Source organism: Prinia subflava, chromosome 3 (assembly GCF_021018805.1).
Source record: "Prinia subflava isolate CZ2003 ecotype Zambia chromosome 3, Cam_Psub_1.2, whole genome shotgun sequence".
NCBI lineage: Eukaryota > Metazoa > Chordata > Aves > Passeriformes > Cisticolidae > Prinia > Prinia subflava.
This window is the reverse complement of record NC_086249.1, coordinates 87103131-87123436: the sequence shown is the minus strand read 5'-3', so window position 1 is coordinate 87123436 and position 20306 is coordinate 87103131. Positions and strand designations below refer to the sequence as shown.

Sequence of the window (20306 nt, the reverse complement as noted above, 5' to 3'; positions counted from 1 at the left end):
TTGAGAAAAAACCTTCTGTCAAAACCAGAGTCCCCACAGGTATTTCACATTCACGAAATTCAGACCAGACTTTGAATGTCAAATATACAAAAATCTGTCTCATGGTAGAAGCATCCATGACATCATTATATAGTGGCATGTACTGCCAGCAGTTTATATGCCAAAATACTTCAGGGAAAAAGGAAAAAGAGATTTTGTCTATAGCCCTTGTAATTTGCTTGCTTGCTTTAGTCTGGACAGTGTCTCACCTGTGTTTCTCAGTCTTCAGCACTTCCAGTTCTGGGCTGGTGTCCCAGTACAGGCTGTCACTGTCCTTGCTTGCTGGGGAAAGACCAGAGAGTTGCTTTGGGTGAGAAGCACTAAGCAAACAAGGTTTGCCACAATTATTTGCCTTATTGGCACCTACCTAAGTCTGGGTAAAAAGAATCCTGTGATGTCATATATGTTACTGTGATACGTCTGGAAAAGAAAGAAGGGAATATAAGAAGTGATTTGGGAAAGAGAGCCAGGCTGCTGCTTATCGGAAGGAATAAGGCATTTTGGAGAAGAATGTAAGGGGTTTAAGGTAAGGGAGAGTCTATTTAGACATTTAGGAAAGCATTCCAGTTGCAGAAATAGAGATGAGCAGTAGAAAAGACTGCTTTAGGATGTCATTAAAATATAATTGATCTTACTTTTAAGCAGAAGTCTGAGTTAGCTGTCTCGTTAGGTGTGGTTACAATACAAGACTTGGGTATGCATCACCAGCCATGCCTGAGCTCTGGTGCCCTCGAAATGTCAAGTGGCTGAGGACAGGGAAGTGGGGGTCTCCATCAATATTCCTGCTTCAGATGGCACAGATGGGCACGGTTGCACTCTGACATTGAAAATACCAGTCATTCCTGGTATTTTCCTCATTCTTCCTTTTCACTACTGCTTTCTGTAAACATTTAGCACTAAAAGGCAGAACTAAAATTAATTTGCAAGGCTTTGAAAATAGAACTGACTAGAAGCAAAGCAATAAAAAATTCATTGTTGCAAGCAACAATAGTGTAGGATCATTTCTAACAAACCTAATGATCCTTAGCTAAATATTCATGAAGATATTAAGCTTAATTTCAAAGTGACCTGAAACAAATCTGAGTCTTGATCTCCAGTTCCGATTTCAGTGTGATATTAATATCCTGAGGGGAAAATGAAATACTTGCACATAAAACTATGTGGACAAGTTTTCCCCACTCTTATAAAGTCATTAAGATTAAAAAAAAAATCCCATTCCACACTGGGATGAACCTCTAAAAGCTTTTCATGAGAAAAAATAAAAGACAGAGAGACTGATCCTTATGTCGTCTCAGAACTGTCAGCTGAGAGCAAAGCTCCCTGCAGGGTTTTGCACATCACAGAGAAGCACACGGGAGTGAGGGTTTCATTGGTTTGGCCTGCCCTTCCCAGGCTCTCCTTTATACAGAGCAAAGGGTTTGAGTACAACCAAGTAACGTGGGGAATCCAAGTACAAACTTATTTGAACCAGAAGACCAAAGACTTGGACCCTGTTCTGCCGAGCCTCAGATGAGTGTTTCTTCCCTTAGGCTCTTGTGGATTCAGGGTTGAGTTTGATGTCCACCCCTGCACTCACCACTTTTCCTTTCCTCTCATCTTCCCCATGTGTGCCTACCTTTTATCTACCCTGTCCTCCTGGAACTGTGCCTAAAAGCTGTGGTAGGTTTTATTTATAACAAGGTCCCTTTTCTTATGAAAAATAATCTTTTTGCAAAATACCAGTTACCTGTATTTACATCCTATCAATGTGAACCTTTAGCTGTTCAGAAGTACTTCAATAGATGGGTAGATAACCCTGGAGTGCACCATACACACACTCACACTGCATGCCTTCTGCTGTTCCAGCACAGTGACCCCTGCTAGGTAGATCAGGTTCAAAGTCATCTCATCAATCACCTTAAAAGCCATGAAAACTAATTTCTAAACTAAAGCATTTTCAATTCATCTTTCATGTGTCATCAAGATACTTTGAGCTGAAATTTCTTATTATCTGTCTCTTACCTCCCACCCCTGCAATCACAGTACTCATCACTCAGAGAGAGAAAGCAGCAGAAGGCTACATTTTTATAAAACTATTTAGGATCTTTTTTCAAGATAGGTCTCATTAAGAAGTCAATGGGAGAGACATAACTGAAACCGTGGTAAAGCGATTTGAAAATTCAGTCCTGTGTGTGAATTTAACCATGCAAATGAAAAGACTGAGAAAAGAAAGGTTGGAAAAGCAGTAGGATGGAAAAATGTTTAAAAATATGTTTTGTTATCAATTGTGTATATGTCTTAATAAGCAGTGCATATCTTATAATAAGCAAATTTTCTAACTGACCTGTCTTAAGGGACTTCAGACTTATCAGCATCTTCAGAGTATACTGTAGAACACACTGTGCTTTTGTCTTTTGTACAACTATAAAAAGCTTCAAAATATTTGGTAGTGAATGTGTTACAAAAGAAGGATAATATTTTAATGCTGGAAGCACAGTTTAAAACTTTTCAGAGACTAAACTATGCACCCTGTGTGTTTTTCTTAGCTAATGAAATAAAAAAAAAAAGAAAAAAAAAGAGAAGTCTGGTTATTGATAGTCCCAGTCCCCAGAGTGACACATTCCAGATTTTAGGCTCTGGAAAGTCACATCTGTGTCAAAACTTTACAAGATGTCCCTGTTTTTAGAGAGAGTACTCATGTTTTCACATTCTCCCCGAGTTTTACCTGGCACATAAAATTGTAAATTTTTTTTTGATTTGTCAACATTATGAATTATTTTGGGGGAAAGTTTTTTCATACCTTACCATTTTGTTATCCTTCCTGCTTGGACTAAATTTTTGTTTTCACTTCTGTCACACATCAGTGCACTCCAACATCCTGGCAACTCAGACCAAATAGTAACTATTTTGTATCTAAAGAGAACGGGATATATTTGATAACATGAGGTTTAATAACCTCTCAGTAAGTAATAAACCCCAAATCTCTGTCATGATAATCCTGACTATGGAAAAATCTAAACTACAGAATTTTGAATCTCAATTTTGCAGGATGATGTTATTTTTAAAAATTGTCAATAGGTAAAATAAATATACTTAAAAATGACAGGAAAAATTACAAAGACATACTGTTTTTCTTTGCATTTCATGTATCACCCTCTTGTAGGCTGAAAATACCAGTTCTCTGTTCTAAGGAATTTACATTTAATTCAGAGATTATCATGTTCTTCACAGATAAATGCAATCCCTTCAAGATGTAATTATTTCAATGAATAGTTCAACTGAGAAGCTTGTGTTGATTCCCAGCATTGACCTGTCCTTTGTCTGGTAGCAAATCTTGCTTCTTTCTTCACAAACAGAGCTGAAGCAATTTTTCACTTGGATCAATATTTAATTTTTGGTTTAAGGTTACTTTGCCTTTTTTTTTTTTTTTAATTCCTTGCCATAAATTGAACTGAACAGCAAGAAGCAAGCAAAACCAGGAAGACATGATCTGTAAGATTTCAGCTGAACATTGGTGAGTTAGGGTTAGGCTGTTGGTGGGCTGAAACGTTTCCTTTCCTTGTTTTTCTGGCAAATATTTACTTTCGCAGTTGGAAAATATGCAGCTGAATGTGACTCTAAAGAACTGTTAGACAAAATGCATGTGGTATGAGTGTATGTTATTAGTGGTAAGGATGCTGCTAAAATGTAAAGTTTGTTAAGCTTCCTAGTAGTGCACTGTAAATTATACTGCCTATAAAAAAAGAGCAAGTTTTGAAAATAGCTTTCCCACATTCCTTTAAATAAGGAAAACCTACTGCCCAACATAACATAGAAAATCCTTTATTTTGAAGTAGAGACCAGGGAGAAATGCAACATAACACACCACACATTTGGGATCTTCATACTTAAAAGAAGAACAGGCCAAAAAGAAAATCCAAAGGACAATAGAAACCATATATTTTCTAAAGATATTCCTAGTCTTTTTTACATTAGCTTAACATTTATCTTCCACTTTAACTTGATTTCAAAACTATATTCTGTGATTTCATTTTGGTTTAGATTTTTTAGAAGGTCAGACTTTATAATTTGTTTTTTGTGCATTTGCTCTCTTCCACTATGCAGGAATATTGCAAAGAAATACTAAAACATATTCACAACTGCTTTGGATTTATTAACCAGTACAAATCATAGAGTGGATAGTACATGACACTGAAAAAAACCCCTGCAAAGTATCTGTTATACCCCAGTGTGATACAAGCACTTCAGTAAAGCTGAAATTTAGGAGTCTTACTCCTCCATTAATGAGACTATATGTATTTTATTCTGAGATAAATATCAATAGGTCTTTCTTCTTGAGAGATAATACAGCTCAAAGGGGAAAAATACACCTGCTGACTGTGCTGAGGTTCATCAACACTATGGAAATCACAGAATCACAGAATCCTTTAGGCTCCAAAGAACTTCGGAGATAACTGAGACCAACCTTTGGCCAATCACCACCTTGTCAACCAGGCCATGGCACTAAATGTCACATCCATTTCTTGAACGCTCCTGGGGGGGTGACTCCATCTCCTGCTTGGGCAGCCCATTCCAGTGTGTGAATGCCCCATAGAGGGTGACACCCAAAACTGAGGGCAGCAAGGACACAAGGCTCTGTTGCACCCATGGCTGTGGTGCAAGGACACCAAGTGTTTGGCAACTTGGCAGGGAGAAAGGAGAGAGATTCAGAAAGGCTTTCAGGCAGCATCTCTTTGGACATCTGTGTGTTTGCTCTCTTTAGTCAGTGGATCTACAGCATAAGCCAAATTGGACCTGTCTGATTCAAGAACTTGTGTTAAATTAGGTTGCATAGGCAGTGAGTACAGGGACCGATTGACATCAAGCAGCATAACCCAGTCTTAGAAACTACAAGAGTTTAGTTTGCTTTTTACTTTGGCTTGTGTTATAAAACAATGTTTGTAGTAGTTTTCAAACCAGCAGAGAGTTCACAAACATGGTGATTTTCTTTAGGATACATCTTTTTTCTCCTCAGCAGCACCTGAAGTGTCCTGGCCCTTCAGGAGGCTCAGTCAATGCTTCCCAACCCAAAGGCAGCTCTTCCTTAGGTTGCCACATTCAGTCTATTTCCACACTCATTTCTTCTAGCAATGAGATTTAACACTCCCTAGCAGCACAATGTACCTCATCATGAATTCCTTTTAACCCAGGTTATTTTTATTCAGAGCAGTGTCAGTGTGATGGACGAGCATAATGTTTTTGACACGCAGTAGGGTCTAACTACCAAACTGGAGCTATGTTCTTCTTCTTAATGGGATGCAGTCAGAGCCATATACAGTGTATCATGCCTGCTCTATTGGCTATCATCTTTTATCATGCTCATTTTAACTTGCTAATTACCCTATCCATATGTTACACATGCTCCTAAGCTTCAATTAGTAGCAGCACCGGTTCAGTTCCTGATGCCTATTTTTCAATATTATGTTTGGACATTATTTGTGGGGTAGAATAGAGATTTATTTCCAAACTAAGACACCTTTGGGATCTACTTGTGTTCAGGTTGTCGTTATACTAAGAAAAGTTCTGGGCAATGAAAATCAGCAGAAAAATTCAATTCACCATTCATTCATCCAGAAAGAATTCCATCTGCTTAAATAAAGGTGTCTTGTTTCATTTCAGCAGCCCTCAAATGGAAACATAAGCCCCAGGAGCACTCCTACTGAGTTCTGACCACTAATGGATGAAGCCCTCATGTCCGCAGTGAGCTCCGCTGAGTTGTACCACCTATAAGTGCACAGTTTAAAAGCCTGGGATATGAGCACAACTGATAGGTCTGCTGTACTGCATCCCACCGCTTGCCTTGGCTGGGGACAGGGCTGGCAGGTGTGACAGCTGAGCTAAAGATGCTTCAAACCCTCCTGGTTGGGAGTGCGAGGTCAGGGAGAATTCCTCAGGGTGCAGATAAGAATGCTCAACCTGTGTTGGGAGAGCTGAGTACTGCTGGTGGTGGATGTTGTACTGGGACTGTTTTCCAGCTCTGTTTTCCAGTCTGGCACCTACAGACTGTACTGGGAATTTAGACACCCACACACAAGCCCTTTAAATTCAGAGTCTCAGTTGTGAATCAAATTCCTCCCTTTCAAGCTTTCATTTCTCCTTTATGCAACAGTACTCTGAGTACAACAGAGTCTTACGTGGAAGTTTGCTAGACTTCTGACAGGTCAAAATGTGATGATCATTGGTGTATTTCTATTTTCCTTTCAGTCAAAATCTCACTTAGGTGCACCACTCCTGTATTTGGAATATGTGGTTTAGGCCTTCACAGCATTGCTTCAGACTGTGAGACTAATACATTTATCATTTTCTTCACTTAGTGGAAAATCCTCATCTCTCAGTGCTCTAAATAGGGATGAAAAGTCATAAGAAAGCCAAAAAGATTTATTCTTTTCAGCAATTACTTTAGTAGCCCAGCCTGTCAGGTTTTTTGTGTTTACTATAGCTCCTAGTAAAATTCTTTATATTCAGTTTAGCAAAACTTCTCACGTTTATCACATTCCTTAGAGATTGATGATATTTACTGGGCCAGCAGAGCAGAATGCCAAAGTACCAGTTAAACCTCTGACAAGAATATTCCCAACTCTGTTCCTCACTGAAAAGCTAAAAGTAGGGGGAAAAAGTATTTCATTTGGCTTTCATAGGCAGGTTTTGAATAGTATCCTGCATATTAGAAAATCATATCCCTGTGGAGTTTAATTATGTGTTTTCAATTCATTTTCTCTGTCTCTCCAAATGGAAGTGCATTACTTTGTGTCGTTACATAATTCACAGCCATGTGGAAAAGTAGCAGACACACCATTGGCAAGTGTCTGCATAAGTCTCCAAGGTTTTCACCCATGTTTTCACAGATGTCCTCTTAGAACCCATCTAATCCCCCACATCAAGGTTTTATAGATTATTTGCACCCACTGGGACTGGTGTAGTATAGAGCCAAGTATGCAAAGATTGCCAGCTGGCCAGAATATTTGATAAATGTGAGGACAAAAAAAATCCCACTCATAGCAGCAAAGTGATCTATTCCTGGAACACCAGCTGGATTGCTGTAATAAGCTATTAAACTAGTGTAGTAAAATAAAAGCCAGAGTTAGTATGAAGATTATAAAGCAGATCTATTTTCTTCTGCAATGAGGTTTCATTTTTTTAAATTTTAGATTATTGGTCACTTGCAAGGTTAACAAACATATACTATAGATTGACCTTTTCATTCACTAATTTTGAACTGGAATGATCCAAATTAAAGTTGGATAGGACTATGCTCCAGCACCCTTAAGTATCTGCTTCAGTGTCAAATGTCTCTGTCAGATTAAGAAACTTTTAAGGAAATTTTAAAAGAAATTTTATAAGAAACTGTACCCCAGACCTGGAACTGAGGTGATGATTACAAATACCATTTGAGAAAAAAATATGAGAAAAATCTCAGATGCATACTACTTTATCATAGTCTATCTTTTGCAATAAAGAAGAATTTGAAAGTGTTAAAGGACATGAGAATTGATCTTCATGGCCATATTTAATAGAATCATCTTGTGATCCCTGCCAAGAAAAATTAAAACCAAATCTTTCGACTGGGAGTTGCACTCTCTGATAAATCAGTCTTTCAATTTGTGATTCTAAGTAGCTTGGGACTGATATATGAGTATACACTAAGCATTCATAGAGAGCTTAATAAATGAAGTTAATGAATTTAGTAAGAACTGGCAACCTTGAGATGCCCAACTTTTGTTACTGTTATTTTTTTTGTTGGAAACTAAAGAAGAAAAACACTAAAGAGATCCTAGGCTCCCTGTCATTTGAGGAGAACCAAGTGCTTTCCTAGTTAAACATGCTATTTCTTCTCATAATATTGCCAAGGATTCCTCAGGAATCACAACAGTATCACAACTAGTAAAAGAATACTGACTTGTTTGCTCTTGCTTGTAGTTTTACACAACGAGGACTTGGATATTTTGTTCCTCTGGTGACTGAGAAACTGTAGGAGTGACAAACTGAATGCCCTTGGGTCTGTTGGTTATTGTGGCTTCTAAACTCCAGATGAAAGAGGGGAAGATCAGATATCTGAAGATAATAACAGAAAAAATCCCAAACAACATCAGGCTGACAAAGCACTGCATTTTCAAACCAAAAATGAAAAACACAAGGAGGGCAAGTTGCAGATGTATTTGTTCACAGCCACTTAGGAATAGGTACTCACATATCTCAGGTGACACAACCTATAGCAGATTTAAGGTGTGGTTACAGGTGGTGAGTGTTGCCAATGGGAAAAGCAAGCAGGATAAAGATGATTTCCTTGCTACACCTGATTACCTTTCAGAGTATGGGGAATGGAAACAGGCCAGTGGCCAGGAGAATCTTCCTTTGAGGCTGGATATAGCCAGGGGTTATCCATCTGGTGCCTTTGCTTTGTAAAGCTGTCATATTTTAAGGCTGTCATAGGCAGTGTTTCATATATGATCCTTATCTTGGCAAATGAGAGAATTCTAGTTTACTTCAATGGATTTAAGAATGCCTAGTATTTTCCAAAAAACAGCTTGTAAGTGCTATAAGAACTGAAGAACATCTCTCCAGCTTTCATCTCCAATGTAAGATTTTGGGGAGGGTAATTAGAGACAAGAAATTCTGAATCATTCTGAATTCTGAATTTTGAACCAAGTTTCTCTGCTTGACATTTCAAACATAGCAGATATTTAAAATACTATCAGGGACTCATTTGTTGTGTTCTCTGATTCCCTCGGAATGATATGTGACACCTTTACTAACAGACACAGAAACCAGCCATCATTTTTGGTGTGCCCAGCCACAGATCCTGTGTGTCATGGATCTGCTGAGGAGCTCACATAAGCCTCGCTAAGCCTTCTTGGTTGCAGTGGCAAGGAAGGACTTTTTTATTTTTGGAAATGCTGATTTTTCTGGCTTGATAAAATAAAGCCATTCATCTGTTACAGCTGTCTATGTCATAAATCAAAAGCACTGTTTATATGTATTAACCTGGGGACCTTAGCAGCCAGGGGAGTGAGCTTTGTAGCAATGGCATTTGTGCCTCTAGAAGCCCTCCCTCCCATTGAAACAGACTATGTCTAGCACAGATTACCAAGATTTCAGTTTTCCCTGATGCAAAGAGCTTTGCTATGAGCAGGGAGGTTTGCAGAAACTACCTCATTATGAATTCCTGAAGAGAGGAATATTATATTTCTTTCTGTTGCAAGACAAATTGCTGAGGACTCCTTTTGTTTCCTTTTTTTTTGTTGTTGTTGCTGCTAAGGTGTTTGCTGCAACTGCAACCACTGAATATCTGCTCTGTCCTTCAGAGCAGATAGCTCCTGTTTTGTCAGTGTTTACAAATGACTGAACTAGTGTTTACAAATGCTTTTGAACATTAGACCTTGTAACAAACAAAGAAAAAAGCAGGTTGTTGCATCACTAGTGTTAGTGTGTATATTAACAGGGTTAAGAGCCAAATATGTAAGAGAAATGTGGATATCTAGGAATTTCTTTTCTAACTACCTATCATTCTCACAGATGGTTTACTTTAATTCCTGAGTTTATGAAATTAGGGTTTAATACATTTACCTGTGTATAAACAGATACCTAAAACATGGAAACAACAAACCAAACCTCATCAGAAGAGAGAAACACATTTCTGATGCCTGGATGAGGATTACTTATCCTGGGAAGGCAACTTGTATCCCAAGCAATTTTTCATGACACTCAGCAGGCATTACTGACATGAACAAAGGCAACAAGAAGGTGAATAGAGCTCATGAGCATGTTTAGAATTTATTGACAGTTACTTCATTGGTGTTGGTATCCTTTCAGTTTTTGATGTGGCATGGCCTGATCTAGCTCAAGTCCCAAGACATGCTGCCTTGGGTGAGTTCTGGGTCTACACTAGCAAGCTCTGCTTCTTAACTGTGAAGATTCTTGGCCAGAGAACAGTTCCTTGCAGAAATATAAGCTTGGGTTAATGCTAATTTGAGAGTCTCTGCACTTTTGCCTTATTATGTACTTCTATACTTATTATATATTGGGTAAGCTTCAAAAATTGTGAAAACTTTGAGAGCAGTTGAAACATGTACTAATAAAGTCAGTGGCAAACTATAGAGGCAGTCACACTAACTGAGGCTTGTGACAGCATAATCCAAAAAGCTCAAATAATAATTTGTGGCACATCTTTAAGAATGAAAAAAGAAAGCTCTTACAAAAGGCAGAGGCATGTGATACCCCCTAGCAAATTGCAAAGATTCAATCCAGATAATTGATTTAACCTAAAGGTTACCAACATGCAGATTAAATTCTGGTTTTGTCATTTTTCAAGGCTTATGAGTTTAAAAATCAAGTTGGCCAGCATTACTTGGCATGTTTTAAATTCCTTGGCTGATTTAGGATCAGCCAGTAGTAGCAAATGCTGTTTTCCTTTCTTCGATGCGTTCCCTTGAGGGAAAATTCTCATTTTTCTGTCTTTTTTTTTTTGTTTGTTTGTTTGAAACAGAGGTCCACAAAAAGTCTGTCTGAAGAGTTAGTGAATATATTTAAGTGTACAACAGTCTCAAAGTAATCTTATGTACTCATCAGACTGCTACTTGTGCCTGGAAGTGGCTTTTGGCACATGTAAAAGTTCATTTTACAGCTTCTAAATTCCTACTGTGGGCAAATTGAAGGTGTATTAATTTTATGCCAACATGTAAAACCACCACCGTATTTCACTATTTTGTTTGCATATCCAGAGAAGAAAAATCAGTCACCTATGAAAACAACCTTAAAATCTGTCATCTTTATATTTTTAAAGACATTCCTATACTGAAGAAGGGGAAACCTCAGCAAACTGGAGTTTTCTCTGTTAAGAATATAAGTTAATTGCCCTTAGAGGTTATCATAAACTTGTGTTTGAATTTCAGACATAAATATGAAGAAAAGAAAATACGAGTCAACAAGAAAATGTCATACAACCCATGAGAAAGAAATTGTTTGAGAGACAACTGGGAACATACATTTAAAATTTTATTTTATCTGACCTATTTACTCTGTGCTTCTACTATAATTTTCAGTTGATTACTGCAATTATTCACTAAAAACCAGATTCATTAATAATGTTCCATAAATAAACTCATGATAATCTTATTTTCTAATCACTAATCATTGTTTTTAGAACTGCGGGGTGGAGATGAATACATTAGCTGATGAAAATATCAGTATGTCACGTTTATTAGTCTATACTTACCATTAAAGTTCAGCATCACATTGTAAGATTAAAACATTTTCTGTCACAAGAGCAGAAAAGAATTAAAAATTGGAAATATACAAAACAGTTCAGCAGGATGGGGACAACGGAATATTTCCTGCCTAGGCCTGAATAGCTGTTAAAATACTAAAACCACAGGGTTGCACAAAGAGCCTGTAATAGCAGAGTTGGGAAAGAGGCTGAAGGTTGGGCTCTCCCTGCACAGAACCCCCTCCAGCTCAAGGGCTGAAAACAGAGGAGCTGTGCCTGCCCTAACACTGCCACTGGCAGCAGCCCAATTAGAAATGTGTGATATCTTGTTCACTGTCTGCTAACACAAGCACTCATGTGGAGCACAATTAATACAAGTCTGCACTTTCTGACTGTGTCACTTTTTTCCCCTTTGTTGCTAGAACTTATGGTGAGCAAAGCTAATATCACTCATTAACAAACAGTGTATGTAAATAGTTTCCATAGGAAGGGAATTACCTGTCCTGAACATGAAAGAATAAAGGGTGCAGACATGCTGGAAGCTCTTGCTCTACTGAGAAACAGTCTCGTCCTCATTTTTTAAAATGCTTAAATAAAGTCTTAGCAAATGTATTCAACACTGTGTAGAGGACAGCTGAGATGCTGTTATATTGTTATATTCTTAGGGCTCATTTTATCAAATTTTGGGATATTACAGGCTACTTTATAAAAAATTGACATTGGAGCAGCCTGTTCCTGACAATCTTCTGTTTCATTTAGAAGAATACATGAAGTCCTGACAATTCACAGGAAAAATCAAGCTTCTAGCAACAGTTCCAGCTGGAAATCTGTATTGACATAATGAGCTAAAATCTGACTCCCAAGGCTCCTTTCATTGTGTCACACACATGCTGGGTCAAGTTTTCTTTTCAGTCATGTTTCCTGTATTTTCAAATGGCCTTTCTCAGATCCCAGGAAAAACCAAATGAAACCAAATCAAAACCGCACCTCTGCCTGGAGATGATTTAAATTGCTGAGCAATGTTACATTCACATACACGGAGGTGGGGAGGAAGCAAAAGGAAAAGAAGCAGCAATATGTATTTAGCAGCCTTAGAAAATTTTCCTAAATGACAGACAGCAGTTAAGGTCCGTCTCAGAGAAGCTCAATACAAGCCAGATAAATTCTCTATTTCCACAGAGCACCAGATGGCTGGAGCTGTTCCACACCATTCGTGGTCCAAGTCTTCTCTCTTGTAGGAGACAAATGAGCTGAGGTGGTACCAATCAAAGCTGCTTCACAGAATATCTTCCCCTGCATTATGGTCTTCACCATTTGGTTATTGACTGGCAATTCTGCCAAAGCAAATGCACGTGACAGTAGAGTAGGCATGAACTGTAGTCTGCCTAAAGCTCTTTTCTGCTCTTCTCTTTCTTTACAACATTTCAAACCCAAATTATCCTCCCAAATAGAAGCCTGTCTATTTCCCATGCTCAGTTCATTGTTCAGGGTTAAAATTTAGAGGCAAATGCCACGTTTTTGTGACAGTATAGGTGAAAGGGTTGTCTGTATTGATTGAAAGTCCATCTAAAGAAGCACCGTAAACAATGATGGGCATTTAATCAATTGTTTAGATCCAAATAACACATTCTGCTTATCAAAGGAAGTGGGAAAAGCCTCTCACCACAGTTTTTCTTATTCCAAAATGAAATTACTCTGGTGAATTACTCTGGTGATTAAGAGAAGCTGCTATTAAATTCTCTGCAGTTGACAGAATAAAAGTGAAGACAGGAGTTGGTGAGGAAGGATTGAGTTTAGAGTACAGTTTATACAGGTTGATTGCATATGATGGATGAATACCTAAGTGTAATAAGGAACAGCTTTGTACTTACTGAGAATTTAAGTGATTCTCACTTTCAGCTTGCCATCTGTATGTGTTTTTTATGCACAGAACTCTAGGCAGGCATTCTAGACTAGTGTAGCCTACAAAAGAAGCATGTAGAAATGCTAAAAGTCCAGTCAGGCTCAGTGTGCCTGAAGCATGTGGAAACCTTAAAGCAAAGGCTTTCTTCAACCCATCAGCTTTGATATACAGTTCCAGAGGAATTGGAAAGAGGAATGTGATGGCCTACTGTGGGAGAGCTTTCTCAGACATTTTAGTGATTATGTGCTTATCTCAAAAGGATAAATTTTCATTTCATAAACCAAACAGTACTTACCCATACCTCAAATGGGCCTAGTTTAGAGAAATAGCCTGTAAACTGAGATTGTTACTGCAGGAAATCACTTATAACACAGTATAATCATATGGAATTAATCATAATTCAAAATATAAAGAAAATTAAAAATCCAATCTAGAGATAAAGAATACTGCTGCTGTTGAGTTTTCAACAACAACAACAACAACAACAGAAACATGGGGAATCACTTTTTCTTTCACTGTCAAAAACAGAACAGATGTACAAATTTCTGTTCCCTGATGAGGGAATACGGTCACCCCTTAATCTTCTCTTTAAAGTGATTAAGTAAAATGTTGTGAGATTTGTTTATTTTTTCTCTGTTTTGTGTTTCCCAGTTGTGTGTCTCCTCTGAGAAGCCCTTTCACTGTTGTAGTGGCTCTTTTGAACAGTGGTTTCATGACCATGTACAGCAATTCAGTGGTAATACCAGCAGCAACTGGTTTGCATTATGACAAAATTATACTGGATGGAAGTGGTATGAACTTTAAAAAATCTATAGACTCTCTATGATTCATGCTTGGCAAACAAGCAATATAAATCAGAGAAGACTTGTTTTGCTAATTTTTGCACTTGTAATGTCCAACACAAACTCCTGTTGATAAATTGTTTTTATGATGCCTCTGGTAAATTTTGCACATGACGTATTTGTCAAGGGTTGTGCTGGATATGTGGTGTTTTCCTTTTGTATATTCCCAGAGAGCACACACAGAAACAGAAATCATAGTACGCGAACAAACAAAGGCAGCAACAGGCAAGAGCGTCCATACTTACGTTATTTAATACTGGGATGGTAAACAAAAATCTCAGCTTGAGAAACACATAAGTGTTGTGAACTTTGTTAGGGGTAAAGGGTCTTTGAAATGTTCGGACAACCTTACATTTTCTGTAGTTTAATTTAAATGTTGAATTGCTTGACTGAATTATAACAAAGCATTTAAAAATGTCAAATGCAGCTGATTCTCTGGGAGTACAATGTAACACATTTGTGTTTAACACACCCTGCAAGCATTTTAATAACTTATGAAGTGTACTTGTTAGTCACATTTTAAATTTATGTAAATCCTTTTAATTCTTTCCAGGTTTCTTTTTTTAAATCAGTGAAAGATTAAAATTTGGCATTTGAAACAGGCTATTATAATGAACAAAGCAGAAATATCAGCTATTCAAATTTAATGATTTTTTTTTTTTTTTTTTGTAATTTCATGGAAACATAAAATTTTATAACAAATGACCTTACTGGTGCAGTTTGCTGTATTGGAGGTAGATAAAATTCATAGATAATTCGCAAGGTAATTACTGACCTCTTGGGTTGACTGTCCAGAGAGAAACTATTTTCTTTTACCTGCATTTTCTTAGTGTTTCATATTCTATATTAACTTAATGCTGGCAAAAAAAGCACAGAGGGCAATTGACAGGCATAACACTAGGCAAAATTTACTTTGCAACATTAAATAAGGCTCTCAGCTTTCCTCCCCATTTAGTAAACACATACAACCTACTTCCACCCAGAGAATAATGGGAAGAACCTAAAACCAGAGTCAACAGTGGTAGACAAGAGTGGAAAATTATTTCAGCATGTATGATTCAGAAATTTTAGTTAAACATGTATCATTTTTGTAGTATTTTTTCAGATAAATTAGAACATAATGCTTAAAAATTTTTGTGGGCTCTACCATTATTGACACTAGGTCAGCTTTGGAAGAATGAGTCAAACTCTTCTTATGCACTAAAAAAAGTATTTTCTGAAGGTGCACTAGCTGTCCCTAGACCAGAAAGGCGTTCTGAGGAACATCTGGTGGAGTGGACATGATTGGGAAGTAGCAGTAGGATGCAACAGGAAATCATCTAACTTGATTGATGATTTCTCAAGATACTGCAAGAGAGTTCCAGTACATATTTTCATGTACAAAATTACCGAGAGTAATGAACAGAAAACATATTACTATGTTTACATATGTGGTGTCATTTATCACCACATAACAGAATTTTTTAGCAGCCACATAATATATAAACTAGTGACAATGACACTTCTAGAAATAAACTCAGGTAAACCAAAAAAGTAAATATTAGGGATAAGTAACAATCCAGGAAGCCTCTACCCAAAAAATTAATAATTTGACAAGCAGTGTGAAGTTTTAGAAAGAAATAATCTAATATATGCGGGTCATGTCAGAAAAGATTATTTATTAAAGGCTAAAATGCTTAATACATGGTCAGTTGAACTCTGAACTCCAGGATCACCTCATCAGCTAAACTGCATCCTCCTGATATAGATGTATTTCATAACCATTTGGATTTGAATAATGATGGTCACATCTAAAATATGCATTGGAGTCTAGTCCCTTTGGAGCTGATGATGCAGATGCAGATGCTTCAACAGATGCAGAATTTTATCCTTCCTTTAATCTCCCTTTTTCCAAAATAAAACATAACTTTAATTATGGCAAGGCTTACTTGTCAGGAAATAGCTGGCTAATTTTTGGTCTGTGGGATTTTTTTAAAGACAATCCATGAGATACATATATAATTTCCACTTTCCTCCCTTCCCCTCCTTGCTCCCCCCTTTGCTTCTGAGCATCTATCTCTTGTAATTTTAAAAATTTTGCCTCCTTTCTCTATTTTTGAAAATCTCTCTAACCTACTCTGTTTCTCCATATTAATCAGCCATTTAGTCTTCATGTAACTACATGAATTAACCACAGAGAGCCTCAGGATGAAAAATTCCTAGGATGGACTACATCACAGTATAAAACTTGTGCATTAATAGGCAACTTAAGCGCTATTCTTCCAAATCATCTTTTCTCCTCTTGCATTCTATTCTAACCTGTGGTATTATGATATTTATTACATATTTGTTCAGAGAAAACTATTTTTATTTTACCTCTCCAATTTTCTCTCTTCCCATTCTTAGTGTGATTGAAAGTTCTTGAATATTGGTAATGCAAATGGGATTACATGTATAGTGACTTCTCCTGGCCTGAAAATTTTGAGGTGGATAAGAGATGTTCCTTGCCCCAAAATGGAGTAATACAGGATAAACAGAGCTCTCACATGACTAGAAACATTTAAGGCTTCTGCTTGCATCTACGCCTTATATATTCCTCAGTAGCCTTTACAAGTGCTTATGTTTTAGGATACTAAGCAGCAAAGAGAAAAGAGAATGAAGGGGGAAAATAGTTTTCTGGAAAAAAATCCTGTTGAAAAATACATTTGATGTATCAGCATTGAAGAGAACTCAACACTGAACATAAAATTCACCCAAATCAGCAGAACACCTTTGTCTTTGCCAATTTAGCACTTTCTGGAGTAGGCAATTGAACTACACTGCAGACACGTGACAGTGTGACCTGAAAAAAGTTGGGCCTCTCTTTAGATATGAGATATTGTGATCAATAGCAAGGGATACTAGGAATTGGAGAGAGAAAAATCAGTAAACACGATCTGTTGATGCACTTAGCAGACAGTCAATGTGCTGCTATGTGTGAACTTTTCATGCCAGGTGCAGCTACTTTGCAAGTTTCTAGTCAGAAATCAGGAACTAGTACAGTTAATTTGAAAGTATTAACAAAAGTTGCAAGTCATATTCTTTTGATCTGGTGTAGCTTTGATAATTTTAAGAACTTTGTTTATACTAGGAAATGAGAACAGTAGGCTTAATTACAGCACTTTGTCCTTATACAAAATCTGTTTGTATAAAGATATAACACATGTAACCCATTTCCCAACCTTCACTCTGGGCTAGAATTGTGAAAAAAAATCTCTGAATCAGCAATAGTGATGTATGTATGGATCATAACTGTTCTGAGAAATAATGATTAGAAAAACATTAATATAAAAACTCTTATGTGGGATTTACAATTGGAAATGCACCTTTTTACAGCTATTGTTAAAGAAAGACTTTAGGTACTTCTAAAAAAGGATAAAAGCAAATAAAATTCTCTCCCTTTCAATCCACACATTTCTGCTCTTTTCAGAAAACAGCTTACAAATCCTCCATATATGCTTAGTTCCTTCTGTCTTCCCAAAATACATCTTTTGCATTTCTGCAAAATAAAGCCCTGTGGAAGTTTCTGAGGTGTTGCACATATTTTTAAGTATTCAAGAAGCAGGAATAACAGAATTAATCTTTTCCTAGGGGACAACTTGAATTATGGATGACAAGCAGAATACTCACCTGCTACAGCCAACCAGTCTACTGCTAGAATGTGTTGCTAATTTTGCTTGTGTCCAAGGCAGTCTTCACTCTTTCAGCACCATCACAAAGGAAACTTGAAGACAAAAATGGGAGCACTTTCCATCATGTAAACAAATATGAGTCATTGTTGTGTTTCATTGTGAGAATTCAGTTTGTTGACTTTCCTGAATGAGTTTCACACAAGTTTGATAAGATACATCAAATTTATTTAGAAGAAAAAAATAAGAGCTTGATATTGACACAAGAAATTATTTATTTAGAAAAGAGTTCTCTTAATATCTGGAGCTGATTACATGTGAACTTGATTTTTAAAGCAGAATGTACAACAGCTCAGGAGTCTACAGAAGTTAGTCATTGTCACCTCAGATGTTAAGTCTTAGAAACTGCAAACAAATTGGTGATGAGGTGGAACCTTTTTCCAATGCAAGTTCAACAAGCCACCTATTTGTTCCACCTTCCTACAGCTAAAGTCTCTGACAAAAACTTTTTGTGAAAAATTTTTTATATTAATCATATAGGAAAATTGCAACTGAAATGAGAATCAGTCATAATTACACACTTTTCAGCCTTCAAAATGATCAGAAAATTCCCCTTCCCACGATAAATTTGATGGCTGTACCAGCTTCTCTGCCATTGTTCAAGATGTCCCCTGTGATGGGATGTACTCTGTTTATTTCCACTCTTTTCATAAATGTACCTGAAATTTATAAAATTGAAGGATTCCAGAAACTCATGCGAATACATATTTTCTTGAAAAGAAAGTAGGATAGGCAACACAGATATTTCACACCCACCATCTGCTGGTCTAGCCAGTAAGTTTGTCCATGGAACAAAACACCGCTTAATAGAAAAAAGAGAGCTTGTTCCCAAGGTGGCTTTATTCCTCCCTCTGTGAGAATACCTATTAACCACGGACACTCAAACAGAATTCCCTTTAAAACTTCTAGGTAGGACAATTTTGTCAAAACCTTCTGAATATAAAAATTTCCATGGAAAAAGATTGGACATAGATCGGAATTGTGTGTTCTTGTGTTTAGTTGTTGTTGGTTGTTGTTTTTTTTCTTTCATAATTTGTTTCTTTAATTTGTTTTTAATCTGAAGACTGATTTTAAAAGTTATAGAAAGTGAAAGAGTGATTCCCTCTACCTATATCATTAACTCTTGCCAGAAACAATCACAGATGCATTGATATAAGAGAATATGTAATTTTGTCCTTTTGGAATTATGAGGAGATATGTACTCCATATTCTACAGTTTATAAATCTATTTCTCATGTGTTCAAAGCCAGTTTATATTATTTTTCTGCTCAAAGTTCATATCCCACAGGACACGCTAGTTTTTTGAGACAGAGATAATATATAAATAAAACCTCATAACTTCACCTTGTCATTTTCTTCTTTTCTTCTCTAGTTTTTTGCTTTATTGATTGTTACAGTAATCCATAAATATATGTACCTCTGTTTTAATAACACAAAATATTTGCTTGGTAGCTAAGCCATTAATAGACATGATCAGTTGGTTTTCAAGAACATGACTAATACATCAACAATAGTGAGGTTTATAACCTTGTCATTCACAGTGAGCCAATATTCAAAAAACTTGATTATGATTAAGGGCTTAAAAAGTCTTGAGTGCTGTCAGTATAGAGAAATTACTGCTGCAGAAGATCAGAGAAAAAAAATAATCCAGAAAAAAAATCCTAAGCAGCTGGATATCTCCGTGATCAACTATAATGCTGCGTTTGAAGGTACTGGTAAACAAATACACTCCAAGGTATAATCAGTGAGCAGAGAAAAATAAAGGATTGCCTTAGTCATGGACCACATGCACTTCTTAGCTAGTTTGTTCTCAAGTGATATTTGTCCTGATGCCTTGTTTTAGCTTTCATATTTTCAGATTCTGTGCTGCCTAGGGGTGTAGTTCTGAGCCTCACATTAAGTGTTAGTAAGCTCTCTTCACACAGTAGGTACACAAAACAAATCCTTCCCTGCTGAAGACCAAGGACAATGGGTGCAAGTTTTCAGGCCCAAAAGCATAAAATGGTGGACTGAAGAGAGAAAACAAGAAGGATGGGACTTCATAATCTGAATCTGTATATGGACAATTAAACCCAATATGCAAATGGACTAAAACTTATAAAAGTGTAAGACCTCGTGACTGGGAGTTTATGTTGTGACTATTCTATGTCCACCTTGGGTGTAGCCCTGGTCAGGCTCTTGTCCTGCCCAAGGTGTATCTTTTAAGGCCTTTTGATAAATACCTACTTTATTCTCTTAGCTCTGTCTAGTCTCTGTTCCAGGTCAGCCTTCCCAAGGTATCAGTCCAAGTATGCCCTCTTTTGTAACATCCCGTTTTGGACAATCCCAGTGCCCATGATATAGAACACGGCAGAACAAGGGTAGCATAACTTGTTCTTAGAGAAACATGTAGAAATATGTATTTCCCACATATTTTTTCAGTATTTGAAACAGTGGAATTCTGAGACAATCTTTACAAACCCAGTAAGGAAAGCTGTTACTGAAGCAGGACCACTCTATTGGTACCTCCTGTAGAAGCAAGGGATTGTGAGCAAAGATTAGATCTACTGGATCCCCATCCACCCACAAATTCTGCATTAAGATTTTTACTGATG

At 37.1% G+C, this 20306-nt stretch overlaps 1 long non-coding RNA gene across 1 annotated transcript; it reads left to right on the top strand.

The window, feature by feature from the left end:
- The first annotated feature begins 505 nt into the window (after positions 1-505).
- On the top strand, positions 506-19091 carry LOC134548673 (uncharacterized). Its single transcript, XR_010079860.1, has 3 exons — positions 506-565; positions 3478-3532; positions 17615-19091. It is a non-coding gene; the product is annotated as an uncharacterized LOC134548673 (long non-coding RNA).
- The last annotated feature ends 1215 nt before the right edge of the window (positions 19092-20306 follow it).